At 45.4% G+C, this 15,486-nt stretch overlaps 1 protein-coding gene across 4 annotated transcripts in view; it reads right to left on the bottom strand.

Moving 5' to 3' along the window:
• The window catches only part of LOC139819573 (homeobox protein prospero), a 54,802-nt gene that overhangs the window by 32,521 nt on the left and 6,795 nt on the right, over positions 1-15,486 (bottom strand). The gene's annotated exons all lie outside the window — the stretch shown is intronic.

Genomic DNA, 15,486 nt, shown 5'->3' with positions numbered 1-15,486 from the left:
CGTCGCTCTGTCGTGGCTAAGCCGCCTTTTTTTCACGAGCAAGTTTCCTAAGCCTGCGAGACAATCGGCCGGCGATCGCGCGGCAGATGTGCCCCTGACAATGAGCTTCTGGGCCCTCGCCCTTCATAAAAGAGGGAACTCGAAGAACGGCGCGGCACGAGAAGGGGCACGAGAGGGGACAGGCGGGAACGAGCAGGGGGTTGGGGGGGGAAGGGGGGGTCTACGACTGCGAGGCACGACGGTATCGAAGGTTCCGCGTGCCGCACGCGCCGATCTTACAATGCACACTTCTCGTGTGCCCCTTGCTTTTCGACTGCCCCGGCCCCTTCTCGTCTCTTCTCCCCTTGCATCTGGCTTGCCTTAGACTCGTTCCCTATTTCATCCCCGGCACAACTTCTGTCTTTCTCCTTCCCAGCTGGTCCGCGTTCTTTTCCCTTACCCCTCGGGAGGGGTGCGGAGCATCGGCAGACAGATAATTTTGTCAGCTACGCGCGCACTTCTGGACGTAAATCCGTATCGCACGATACATACAGGACTAAATTCATTATGCAAAGACCGCGAATAATAAGAAGGATCACAATCTGTCGTAGGGTGCAGTTTCGCGCGGATGAAACGAATATATTATATTTCACGAATAATAGAAGAGCAAGAGCCGATAAAAATCTGAAAAAGTAAACTATATACTCTGTCGTCAATTTTAATTAAAAAAATAAAAAGTTTAGAGTATAAATCGCAATGGCGAATCACAACGCGCGCTCAATCTGTGCGAAATACCGCGCGGTACTTCTCAACGAAGAAGATTCCACGCGGCGGACAAAATAAGAGGAACGTAACCACATTTCTTGCACTTATGGCAACGAGCGAACCCCTTGGCCGCGGGGTTTAGGCCGACCGCCCCCTTCAAAGTGAAAGAGAAACAAAGAAGAAGAGAAAGAGTAGGAGCTATAGCGGGGTAGCTTTGCAGGGGTGTACCGTCCGACCGGGCTGAGGTAGGGATGGTTTTTCAAAGCTACGAGGAGAGTAAGAGAGAGACGAGCTCCTAGGGTCGGCGCACAGGCCGAAGCGGACGAGGACGAGGGGCATGGTGGAGAGCGGTAGCTTGGACGAGGGGGCGGGGGCAGCTGCTTTGAGCGGTTTCACTCTTCAATGGTCCCGGACTATCCCTCCTTCTGCTATCGTGCCGTGCACCCCTGTCCCCCTTCTTCGCCTCGTTCGTTCATCGCCCGCGATTCGCGTCCTCGTCGCACTTCGGCATCGGCCAAGCATTTTTTTATTCGATCGATTCTCCCTGCCGGCGGCCGTGCCAGCGCTGCACTACCCATTTGCTGCACTATGCATGTGCATCCTCGCGTGCATAAGGTGCGAAGGCCTGGACTGGACTGGACTCGACTCGACTCGACTGCACGAGACTATTTGGGTACCATGATAGCCCAAAGAGGCTGAGCTCTAACGTGCCGTGGTCTAACATGTTCCAATGTAATGGGAAACAACGTTGGGCACCTCGTGACCAAGCTCGTGTGTTAAATTTTATCTCAGTTGCTCGCCTGGACGCCCTAGGAGATTCTAGATTCTCGCCAAACCCGATAAATAAAAAATAGCTTCGTAGAAAAACGTTACGGAGATCGCTCGATGTGCATTCAATACATGTTATTTACAATAAAATATCGTTTATCGATCAGTAATCATTGGAAAAGTAAATGCGGTAGCTGGAGCGACGCGTGCAAGGGGTCCAAGATCGTACGTCAACGAATGACTTCTCCAGTGTTCTAGCCTTAAATTTTGCACATCTGTCCCGAAGCTCCGATTCCTGCTGGGATGACAATGAGGCAGTTAAGTCCTCACCGCATCGGCTGAGTACACACGGCACACGAACAGCGAGACGCGAGAAGGGGGGGGGCGAGGAAGGACCGCGAGAGAAAGCGAAAGAGGGAGGCAAAGTTAGGACGGACCCCTTGCACATACGCGCGTACACATACAGAGACCGGGGGGATACACCAACGGAACAGAGGCAACACACGGCGGACACACACGGGACGTCGAGCGTAGGAGAAGGGTTGCCTAGGTTAGGGACTCGGAAAACATCCTTTGTCGAATACCCTACCGGGACCGCTCAACCGCCCAGCAACTCGTTCAACCCGCTGAGAAAAAATCAATAATTCTTTGTTGCCAAGTTTATCTCCTGTCATACCATGCTAAACTACATTACGAGTGCAGCGCGACTCCGGAAAGGGCGCGAGCGAGAAGACGAAGGGATTTTTTCGGAGAAAAATGAAATACCGATAGTAATATGAATTTGACAGTGATTTTGATAAAACGCAAAAAATTGAAAGAAAAGGATAAAATTAATTATTGCTACCATTGCTCCACGTTATTGTATCTTTGTAATATTGTTTCTGCTACACTCGACCACTCCACAAAATTTACTGGTGAGTTTCCTAACGCTCTCGTGATTATTAAATTGTACGGTTGATGACGAACGGTTGCGTCCTGTGCCCGATACTCGTCATCGTATAGCGTCGGAAAATCGTTCACCCCCTTTCCAGAAAATCACGAGTCTGGTCGTACTTAAGCGCTATTTATACCTGTATGCGTGGACTTTATAAACTCGGGGAGAACAAAGGGAAAAAAGAACGTCGGCAGTGCGGTGAACAAATTAGCATGGCGCTTGCATATGACCTACGGGAAAAAAGGGGATCGATACTTCTTATTTGTTGCCGACGCGTTGGAAATGATCGCGGAGAGAGATCGAAGAATGGAGCGAAGGAGCGTTACGTGTTTTGTACTATGTGAAATAGGACCGACACTTCTATCATTCACCCTCGTAAAAATGTTCGCCCTTCCACGATCGCGGCAAGGAACGAGGTATTCCGCGAGATCATCGCGCGATTCGATTCTACGAAGGAGACCGTTACGAGCCTGGTAGTTGACGCGGCGGAACGGGGGAGAGGAGAATTAGGTAAGGCAGAGGGTAAGAGCTGAAATACGACGGAGGGAGAAAGACAGACGCGACGCTTTTAGGGGTGAGACTCATGGCAGTAGGGCAGTAGGTTAGCTAGGGGCGATAGTCACCCTCCCAGCATCTCTAGTATGTATAGTACGTTGGGTAACAGTAAATAGGATTTGCTAGACAACTGTCGACCACCGCGGGGAGAGAGGCTACTGTAAATATTCCGTAGGATTACGTTTATGGCTCTTAAACGATCCCGGTCTGTCGAGTTCAGGTAAATGTAAGCGCAATCCCTTCGGACTACTTTACAAAAGGGCGCGCGTGTGCCGAAAGTACGCGCGTAATCAATAATTAATGTTGTACATCCGTGTTATCTCGGCATTGCTATAAAAAAAATTATATACATATATTCGTATAAATTGCCTTTGCGTTTTAATTATATCTGGTGCGCGCAGATATGTGTCATACGTGAAGTTTCGCGCGTACCTTCATCTGTGGTTTCCCCGCAGAGAAAGATACCGATAAACGCACACGCGCACACATCGATAATCGAAAGTGGCCTGCGTTTTTTCCTCGTTCCAATCGGGGTCGCCCCTCCTTTAGCACGACGACGTTGTGTATTTCGACGGCCTATTTGCCACCCGTATGTGTCGCGCCACTAAGATAGTCGGTGCTTGCTTACGTCGTTCGCCCGCATGCTTCCCGCGCACTCAGAAGGTGACTTGGGTATATGGGCGATTTGCATACGATGCCAGTAAGAGAGTACCGTTTTGTTTGCGGCGCATATTGTTCGATACGGTCGCACGAATTCTTCGAAAACGCGTGTCCGGCCCGTATCGATCTCGCCGTCACTCGCCGACGAATTCATGTCATTTACGATTCAAGACGCGTCACCGACATTACGTTTTCAGTTTTCTATCCGCAAGAGGCTGGAGGCCTTTGAAAATATATAGATAAATGAATGATCGCGACGTGAATTAAATCGGATAAATAAATGACGATTGTAGAGAGAGAGATAGCGAAAGACTGAATTTTTTTTTTGCGCGCGCGTCCGATGTTATCGCGTTCTCTCGTGCGTACCCTCTTTCGATTTAGAAAGTACTCGATCGTCGCCGACTGGTAGATAGAAACGAGAGAGTGGTGCCGGGAACCGACAATATCAAGGGAAGAGTAATATCCAGGGCCGAATACTGTTTGATCTGGCTCGGCGCCACGGTGTAAAGGACAGATGCAATTTGCCTGATATCGTTTTACTGACAAAAATATCGAATGACGTGGCGCCGGGAACCATGACACCGACCCTTTCCCCCGTCTTCGAGATCGCGACGGATATTATCGGTCGATCCAAACGAAATTTTTTTGAATCTCCTTTTTTTGCGCGCGCAAGACTTTTCCATTAATTCCGCGATTCCTTTTTTTTATGAATTCGCCATAAACGCGCATTCAGCAATGTTTTCGCGTCTTCCATTCGTATTCTCCGTCAACTCTCTTGCTCTCCACGATAAGTGTATTTTCGAATGTAAGTATATTATTTCGTTATATGTATGTTGATTACATTTTTTATTCGGATTTGAATAATTCACGAATGTAGTAAATAATTTATAAAATAATTTTTAAGTATTTTATCGCATTATAAATTATTTACTAAAATAAATAAAATAAAATAAACTCTTTTTTAATATCTGTATTTTTTCGTAACCCAAACAAAGATGACGCTAAAAACAAAAGAGAGAAACACACAAATACCAATTTTTACAGCGTAATCGTTTTATAGAATTATCGTCAGCATATCGCTCAACACGTAAATCGCTTTTTATATAAAATCGACACCCTCCCGAGCTTTCGTTTCATTCGTCCGCCCACATGACGCGTTCTCCTTTCGCGCATTTCCGATCGAACCGGCCGGCAATTAATTTTTCGAACGTTCGCAAGCGGACGATAAAAAAAAAATGGCGAAGGGGGAAATACATTTGGCGCAGTCTGCAGCGAGGCGCCGTGGTCCCGGATGAGATTCAAAAAGAGACGGAGACGGTGAACCATGGCGGGAACAGGAGAGGAGTAGAGAGAAGGAGCGAGGATGAGGGTTGAAGGACGAAGCGTCGGAGGCAGAGGAGAAGGACGAAAGCGCGTGAAAGAGGAGAAAGCCGGGGGTGGTGAACGGCGCATCGATGGAGTAGGGAACGAGCCGTAGAGACGCGGAGGAGGCAAGCGGGGCTCGGGCGAGGGGTAGGGATTTCAAACGAAATCAATTCGGAGTCGCTGTCCAGTCGAACGTTACCCTCGCGGCTGCCGGGGTAAATGTTGGCCGAAACAGTAATTTTACGCCCGGTCCCCGGTGATCGCGAGCCCGCCGCTGCCGCTGCGAAACGTCACGGCCCGATATCGGGGCTACTATCCGGCGAAATTCATGCGTGTTTCATAACCACCGTGTACGATTGCCGAAGCCCGCATCTCTCGATCAGTTGGATATTTTATGAAGTCGTCTTCCCATCAGCCCGATGATAAAATCTCGGCGCCGAGTACGGTTGTTTACGCCTCTACTCCTGGACGCTCTCTTTCCAAAATTAGAACTATGTCGTTGCAATTAATAAAAACACTCGATTGATTGCATGCGCGCTGCATTTCGCAATCTAAACGACATTAGCATTATTAGCCGTTTCCAGGAGCGGCATAATTGAAAGAATTCGCATAACAAACAGTCGCGATTAATTTGATCTTTATTTGCTCGAGTTGTAACAGACGCGGGTGTTTCAGCGTCGCTAATGTAATTAGCAGACACAAGTCTACTAGGAAAGATCTATCTAAGATAGGTTTTTTTCTTCGTAACTGGTTACACTTAAGTACCGCTTTAGAGATATCGAATAAACGCTGCATCCGGGCTTCGAATATAGAAGAATAGATACATAGGCGAAACGGAGAGAGGGAGCGAGAAAGGAAAGGAGGATTGGTAGGGGAAGAGCACTAATGCGAGGGCATAACGAAGTCGGCGGTAATCCATGCACGGACAATTTCATTTCTGCCGTCGTGTAACCCTCTTTCTTCCGTTCCCTCGCGTCCTGCGTTTCTCTCCCTCTCTCTCTCTCTCTATCTCTCTTTCTCTCACTCTCTCTCACTCCTGTTTTCTCATTTCCTCTCTCGCTCGTTCACTCTACAGCTCGAGTCTGCGCGGTAACTTTTTTGATAAACTGTTTTCCGCGTTTTTCGCCGGTGGATGTAAATTAAATCCTTCATGGAGGCTGGCACAGACTCGCCTCTCTTGACTGCCCCTAGGATCCCGACCGTATATCCCCCGCGCTTCGTCCCACCGCGCCAGCCGTCCGTTTAGTACTTCCGATATCCCCCGCAACCCCTTCGTCCACGAGAGCCGTCACAGGCGGATACAAAGCCGATTAGAGCGAAACGCTGGGAACATTATCATATCGCATTTTTCGCGGAGATTCGTGCGGCGCGTGCGCGCGCGCTCGCTCGCGCGTGTCTAGGATCTCACGCGCGGATGTATGTGTTGCTGCGCGTGTCGCACACACGCCCACGCGCGGAGATCTTCCGAATCGCAGGGATGAAAAACGGTGGCGGCCGTCTAGATGACTGGCGTGGGGTCGTCGCTGACTGCGAGGGGGTAGACAGGGTGCAGCAAATGGGTGGCATTGGCGATGGACGTGACGTAATGGATTACCGGTTGCAGTTTCCTGGGTAACTCATTTTTTTAAATCCTTACCCACGATGATTTGTTTCGGCTGGTCATCGCGACTGCTAAAATTTGCAGGAATAACGAAATTCGGATCTCGATGGAATTAATTTCGCATTACGCGCGCGATTGGCATTGTCGGCGTCCTTTATCGCGCGTATATATTATTAAGAGTCCTCATTAGAATAGAATTATGATAAAAGCATTGATAGATTTATTCGCCTGAACGTTTATGTTTACGTATTTGTATTTCTGTGTTTGAATACTAACTCCACTGCCCAAGTAATGTATCTCTCGTAGCGCGCTCAAATCAGACTGTCGAAAGGAAAGCAGGCATCGTGCCAAGTAGTTCCTTGTGGTATTACGAAACTGTAGTTCCGATATTTCTTAGAGAAGCTAAAATCGTATAGCGTCGTCCAAGAGATATTTCGGTGTAATTTAGCACGAAGGATTCCAATTCCGCGAACAACAGAAATAAAAATCTGTGACATCTATTGTAAACGTACAAAAGAACTTCGTCAATATTGCAGGTATTCGAAATAATTAGTATCCTATATATTAATGATATGATTAATGTGTGATGCTAAAAGCTATAAGAACTTAAGTGTATTCGATAAATATATAAAAATTGTACTAAATACATTTTAGGTCTTAGTATGGAAATGCAAATTATATTTAACGTAATAATAATAATAATATTCAATGTAATAATTTTAATAAATTATGTAACAATTTTATTATTTTTCTAACACTTTTAATATACCTTCTATTTCTCTCCGTCGTTATTCTTTACAATTTCAGTAAGATTGCAGTTTGCATTTCGTCGAAAACATGAAAATAGACATTGTAATTCGCGATTTTGAGAACACATTTAGACCTCGCGCGAGGTTCAACGAACTCTTTTAATTGTCCGGCAACAGTAACCGGAAAAGAGATTTGCTTTGGAGAAATCTTTGGCAGAGAGTGTACCGTACTCATGCTGCAAGTAGCAGCTCATAGCGGCGGATTAGCCTTGCAGTAGCGATGCTTACATCCCCTATAAAGCCTCCGTTGCCATCTCCCTCCCCCTCCCCCGCTCTCAGCTCCTGCTCCTTTTTCCCTCCCCGCATGTCACCTCAATCTCCCTGTCGCCTCCCCCCCCCCGCGAAACCTCCGGCAGCCTACTCTCCCCCGCCACCATCGTTGTTCCTCCCGCGATAGCCCTGCGGCCACAGTATTGTCTGCCGCTCCAGCCAATACTGGTCGTATTTCTCGTACTTGCGTTCATTATCAAAAAATTCAAGAAGAACCCGACACTGCGCCATCGGTTGCCTTGCTGCAACGCCAGCAGGAACCCCTTATGTTGCGATACACGACATTTTACGAGGGTGGGCCTCGTATAAGCCCCGTTTCTCCGCGTTCATCCGTGCTGATCAGAACTTTTATTCTTCCTGATCGTTCGCGCGTTAAATCATATGTGAACGTTCGATACGAAACATTTCAGTCAGTTATTACCAACTATCCTGCGTTTACCGGAACGAAGAAATGAGAGCGTAATTGTGACGCGTTATGATTTAACGATTTGCAAATATTAGTTCCCGTGTATTAATTGCTACGTTCCAGTTAAATATTCGGAGACGTTACCAATCCGCCCGCGAATAAAGCGCGAGTATCCGCAAGGTTGAGTCGCGAGAATGGTCGACGATGAAGGTTGGTTCGGTTGGCGATGCTTGGCGGCATTTGAAAAGTTGTTGATGAATCTACCGCGGTGGTTCAAGAAGCGGTCCAATGTTACTCGGGATTTTACGGTATGCACGCGCCGCCGGGAAGTTCGCTCGTCGCTGATTCGATATTCGTCTAAAAGAGAGAGAAGGCTGGAGGAGAGAGAGAGAAGCCGCTCCGAGAAAGGAGTGACGGAAAAAGAGATTGAAAACTGCAACCAAGACAGAGACCCCGTTGACGAGTAGATGTGAACGGAGTGTAGAGACGGAAGAGGGTGTTAAGAGATGGTGGAGGAGGCAGCTAAAGGGTGATGGAGATGGAGGGGTAGGAGAGCGGGATGGAGAGAAGAGAGTGAGAGAGAGCGGGAAAGAAAGAAGTAGCTGCGGTAGCGAGGTAGACGTGGTGCACGGATAAGAGAGAACCAAGCGTACCTAATTAGTGCCAAGATCGTAATTAAGTAATTTTTAATTAAGTGACTATCGTTTACACGCACAACCACCGCGTATGGGATAGCTTTGCCCGATGCAAGATGCTTCATCTATTTCTACAGTAATAAACTGGATTACTATTTTTCGGAAAAAATTCACTCTCTCACTCAAAATTGTGAAGTATCAATTAACAACTGTTGTATAATATTATTATAATAATATAGCGCAGCAATAATTTAAGAAAAAATTTCGACAAATCTCACATCAAGAATTTTTTAATATCTTAACTTAACACTAGAAATTATTACGGTAATTATTGAATGACAATTATTAAATAATAATGATATAAAGCTTCGTAAATTTTTTTTGAAATCTTTATATATATATATATATATATTTATATACTATTCTTTGTTATACACGGAAATTATAAATACCTATAAAATTAATATATTAAAATAAAAATCCTAAACAATTTTTTTTATACTAATAATATATATTATTCACGATTTAATGATATATAATTTTTTTCGACATATTTCCAGCGTGCAAGATACGCATTGTTACGCTGGTGAAAGCTTATTTTTAAAATATAACATAATGTCATATGCTGAGAATTTTTTTTTATTTTAATTATTATCCTGCGAATTTAAAGAGACTTCTATAAATATGTCAAAAGCCCCGACCAACGCTCTCACCGACGATATAATCGGATGATAAGAGCTAGGCGGGCATATACTTGTGGAGTCTTATTACCATCGCGACTCGCAGAGGATACTCGTTATCTTCAGTTTTCACCGGTAATGTTACCGCGGCGTCTAGCCTTTCTTTCACAGAGGGACGGCATCCCGGATATGATAACAGTTCGCTAAAGTATTTTGAAACATAAACATTCGATAATGTGACACATCTAAAGACGTCTATCTATACGTGTATGATTTTAATATAATTTTCACAAAGACAAGATTGCGATAACAAATTGCTCGTAATTTAAACGAGAATAAGGTTGCTTGTATAAAACGAAAGGAAGTGAATCTACCACTAGCTGTACGTAACACGTCGGGTATTGTGAATAGCTACGCGCAAAGAATCGGAGACGAGCAAAGGTAAGCAGAGCAAGGAGCTATTATTCCACGTAACGTGAAACTTTAATCAAGAAACTGCTGTGAATTTCCAGTAATTTCCAGACATATTTTCTTAATGTATTCTGTGTACCCTATACCACGAGCAGGTTTATATACTTGATTTTATTCATACAGGCAATCTAGTTGCATGTAAAGAACACGCACACACGTATTCTTTGTATATTCCCTCGCGGATATTCCTTTTGTAAGTACCGAGATGCAGCATTTAGTCTTCTTTCTCGGCACTTCTTTTCCTTCGAGGGTCTGGCTGCAGCGCTCTCGACAAGGCTGCTGCCCGGAAGTCAAAGACCAAAGTTTCCTTCTGTTCATTAACGGGGTAGAAACGGCCAAGATACAGCCCGCTGTCTATCCCCTTTCTCTAAATCAACCCTCCTCGACCGCCTTCTTCATTTCGATGCGTTCCTTCTGATCCTACCACCTCGCGGCAACTTTTGTCTCAAAGGATTTTTACTTGCTCATTTTTCTCGGAATCTCTTATTTTCTGCTGCGCTCTCGCTCGATTAGCTCTTTTCCTTTCCTTCTCGAACGATTGCGAGATGCGCGTATTACTGGAATTATTTAGCTGCTGTACAGCCGCTGTCGAGAATCGGAAACTCTTGCGTATATCCGTCACGAAATCACCATTCAACGTGGCATGATATCTCAAACGGAAATGTAGCTGCCGCAACAAAATTCCGAACGTTAATCTTCTATATTGAGAGATTCGATGAAAAGGATGTAAAGAAACCGACTGTAAAGAGATGACGATAATCGCGTGGGAGTGTTTCTTCGTTACTATATATGTTAAACTGGAGCAAATGGCTCACGGGAAGATGCTGAGAGCCTCCCCCTTGCCTCTATCCGCCACGTGGATATGTAAGGTACGTTATACTCCTGTCTACCTCGAGGTACAGATTTTCTGCACTCGTTCCCGTTTTTCCCCTTAACTCGTAATCGCGGTTGGCTTGTTGCTCGCAAATAAGAGAAAATCCGTGCTCGTGACACGTCGTCGTCAACGTCGAGCATACGCGTGGTTGCGCGTGTACGATCCCGGGTTTTCTTGCTAAATAGCACGCCAACCGGCCACACGCACGTGCCAATTCTCCGGCAAGCAATTGTTTGTGTGAGGGTGCGTCCTTGAATACGTCATCCACGGTACCGTTCTTTCAGTTGCGCACGATCTCGCGGGGTTAAAACGCAAGTCACCGTTGCAGAAGCAGAGAACCTGTTCTCTTATTTGCAGGCTGTCGATCGACTTTTTTTTGTTTGTAACAAAATTTCGGTGAACTACTAATCTTTTCGTTTTTAAACAGATATGCTTTCTTCGCGATTTGATATGTGTTTAAATGTATAAGATAGCAAAATGCGATCAAATATTTAGAGCAATTAAGACCGTTTTTGTGTATTAATCTCATGCATTAAAAAGAAATAGAATTTGATAAGTGTGAATACATTTATTCTCGACTTGAACTTTATCATTCTTATTTTGTCATTTATAATTATTCTAATTGTTGACATACATGCTGCGTATAAGTATAGATACCAGAAACTCTCACTCTGCGGCGGTCTCTCGATAATAGCATGTTACTAGGTGAGAAGATCATGCTCGATATAAGCAAGGTGCGTTTTACTTGGAAGCGTGGGAGAGGTGCGTGTCGAGGCAGCCGGTAGTTACTAAGAACGCGCGGACAGACCGCACGAAGGAGGAAAGCGAACGCTAACGACCGGTCACGTGTCCGACGAGCAAGATAAGGGTTGAAAAAGGAAATTTGTGTTTAGAAAATTACCACGTCATTACCCCGACCAATGAATGCCGCGGTGGCGTACGGACGAGCAGCGACACGGTAATGTCCGCCCACGAAACGATCGTCGGCGTGATAAGAATGAGTCGAAGAAGAAATTAGAAAGAGAACGCGTGGAGCCGGCCGTGCCCTCCCTTCGGGAAGAATTATCGAGTATTTCGCGGCGATAAGCGACCCCTCGAAAGCGTGACTGGGTAAATTCATCGTGGACTTCATTATTCGACAACTCAAGAGCTTTCGATTCTTCATTTATATCGTATACCTTCCTCCTTCTCGCGCTGTACTCCTCTTTGTACTCCTCTATGTTATTCTATCCGTGGCCGAGCCATTAGCTCGCGTTTTCTCATCAACCGCCACTTGGAGGCCTCTTTATCGAAGATATCGTTGTGCTCTTTGCTTTGCCCGAAGATGCCATTTATATAGATTAAAAATCCCGTTTATAAATCTCTTCTTTCAATCCATAATCCATAAACAATGTTTCAGTATTTCAAACGAACTCGTTGGGAGATGCTTGGCGGACGAGCGAGATGTTTGTAGTCATAATAAAAATTAATCAATTTTTTCAAAGCAATTATTTACGAAAAGATACATTTTTATACCAATGTTATGATTGTTATGAAAGTGAATAAGAATTCCCAATTGAGTGTCAAGCGTGAAACTTGCAGAAACGAATAAATGTGTGTCAAAAAGGAATTTTGCGCGCTGAAAGCGGAAAATCATTGTCCGATTCTCGTACTCGTTCCGAGGCGACCTAGGTTTTTCGTGGCGAGGTGGATTCACCGTCCGGTTAGGGCCGTGTCGTGCGCGCGTTGTCCGTTGTCCATTATACGACATAAAATTTCTTCCGTCCCAGCAGATAGGATCTGCTACCTCAGTCGCGTGTCCTACCGTGGGATCTGATAACGAACGAACCCGAGTTCGCCCGCACATCTCTCTTTCTCATACGCTATCTCTCTCTCTCTTTTTCGCGCTCGCGGGGGTGGAAGGAGGGGGTTGAACCGACCGATCGGTCGACCGACAGACAGACGGACGGATGGACGGACGGACGGACGGACGGGGGAGAGATGCGAGGTGATAGAGACGGGTACGCGCGCATACACACACCGCACAGACGTGAACACGCGCGCACACATTGTACCTCGGATCGTAGACGACCCCAATCATCCCCCACGGCGTGCTTCATCGAACGAAGGCTGTCAATATCGTTGGTATAAGCAGGTCCGATGATGTACGCGCGACGTCAACGAGTCTCTGTAAGATATCGGACGTGCTTTCGATTCGACGCGAGCGTGAGCGTGAGAAAATAGGGTGCGAACGATCGCTTTGTGCACGGCCGCCGTCTCTCGTTCGCCGCTCTTTTTCTATCACTCTACTTCTCGCTCTATCCTCCTTCGCTCCTCTCTCCCTCGCTCTCTTTCTTTTTATCCGTCTCTTCTCCGATTTTCTCCATCTGCTGCGCCGGGGGATGCAATGATAAATGACGTCATCGAGGAAAATGTTACGATTACGGAAATTGTACTTGTATGCGTTGTCATTAATGTATGACCCTATTTATAAAAATTACATTCGCTATATTACGTCGGGTATTCTCAGCGTTTTCTGATAAGTATGCCCCTTGTATTTTTAGTTAAATACCAGGACGGCGATAATAACTAATTTCGTTGCCTCCTTTTGTAACAACTTTGCCAACAACCGTACGTGAGGAATATCCATAAATATTGTAACTAGGGGAAAAGTACATATTCGTGTTACATTATCGGCGCGCGGGGAAAAAAAATAGAATTTTTGCACTCTTTTTTCCCTTTGTTACGGTGCATGCGTCGATCCTTTGATATCAATGAATCGATAGTATGGAGATTCATTGGAGGATCAATCACTAAGAACGCGCTTAGGCTTCTGATCGACGGTCTGTATATTTTATGCGGGGAACGAGACGACGATATAATAATCGAGCATAGCAGGTGGCAGCGACGGCGGTCTCGGCCCATTCTCGTGACAAAAGTACAACGATGATCTAGGGAGGGAAAAGGGGTGGAGAAGGGTCGGCCGCGCGCACGTAGGAGCGTAGAATAATGTAGCGAGGCATTTCCGCATAGGAAGCCGTGCATTAGGCTATCAGATCGAGCACGCGCGACAACGGCATGGTAGAGGAAAAGGAAGAAAAAGTTGCGGGGCAAACCTTTACGTGATTAGGGGGAAAAGAAAGAGTTCCATGCAGAGACTCGCAAAGAATAGACATCTTTAACGTTTCCTTTAATTAACTTTTCTCAAGAAAATCTTCAGGCATGTAAGTTTCATGCTATTTCGATTAGAAGCGAATAATAACGAATTATAAAGAACTCTCCTGAATTTTGTCTTACAATTAAAATTTTCATTAGAAAAATAATAAATTAAAATCCTATTTCAGATATAAAAGCAAGAGAAAGAGAATATCACTATAAATTATTGATATATATACTTTCATATTAATATATATACTACCAGATGTATCTCGTATATAAGAAAAATAAATGGAAACTTTTGATTATATCATGGTATATACCGTGACTAACATGTTCTACATTTAGAAAGCACGTTCACGGTTATAATCGGATATATCGATGCAAGCGAGTCACATAGCGCATTACCACGGCATACCACACGAAGCGTTTGATTCTTTGGATTTTAGATTTGATTTTCGAATTAATGAGGAAGCAATTGTTCGGTTTACTTAAGAAAATTTCAATTTATAGCGAGTTCGAAAATGCGAGAAACAATTCACAATAAATCTCATTAAGGAAGATTTAGGGGAGGGCAGGTGGAATGGCGAGGAGGCGAAAAAACCCTCGGGTCAAATGTACCGAAATATGTTGAAGCGGTAATTAGCTTTGTGCGTATACCGTGAAATACGAGCGTGCAATTTCGCCGGACGTTTGGAAGTTTCGCAAACAAACCACGTGCTTGCTCTTTTATCTGCGATTCCACTCTTTTGGATAGGCCCCGATGAATAAAGTTACACAGAACAATAGATTGATAATTAACAGCGATGTTCGCGTCGCTGTCAAAACGGACAGAATCCTTTTATTTTTTTTTTCGCATTTTTACGCGTATGACGTTCCATTCCGCTCGATTATCTTGATCTACAACCGAACGACGTTAAAAAAGATGCCTGGCGGAACGCTTCGACGACGAGTCGGCCCAGCAATATACAACATAAGATATTGTAATTAACTCGACCACTCAGAACAACTAAGCGCCCGCTCGTTAACGTTTTATTTATCGTCGTACGTATGCATTTTTTATTTAGAACAGTATATCTCAAGCACGTGGTCTCCGCACGCCGTAATTGTGAGAGAGCGCGATGTCGGCGCGCGCGAGGGACTTACGATTTTCACGAGAGTGGACATCTCGCGATAAGAAAGCGGTAATAATGTAACGATGAGGGCACGCGCGCGCGAGCGATCCACCTTCGACCGCCTTGTATCTTGGATCTGTACTGTACTCAGCCTAATTATAATCAGGCTAATGCCTGCCGGACAGTATGCGTCGGTACCTACCGGCCTCCTACGCTTCTATACCTGGCGCTATGTAGGTAGCGTTACTTATCCCCAGCTGCTCTACGAGAGAGGGTAATTAAGATTCGGACACACCCATCGTGACTCTCGTCTCTTGGGCTCTGACCGCTTCTGCAAAGGGAGTGGTCGATCCCTCGAAAACCTCGTTCTCGTTTGCATACACGAAACGCGCCTCTGTTATCAGAGAAACGTCTTCTACGATTCCATTCTTTAAAGGGACCCACCGCACGAGATGTCGAAAATGT

This window comes from Temnothorax longispinosus, chromosome 9 (genome assembly GCF_030848805.1).
Source record: "Temnothorax longispinosus isolate EJ_2023e chromosome 9, Tlon_JGU_v1, whole genome shotgun sequence".
Taxonomy (NCBI): Eukaryota; Metazoa; Arthropoda; class Insecta; order Hymenoptera; family Formicidae; genus Temnothorax; species Temnothorax longispinosus.
The sequence above is the reverse complement of the archived record's forward strand: the minus strand, read 5'-3'. Positions and strand labels throughout refer to the sequence as shown.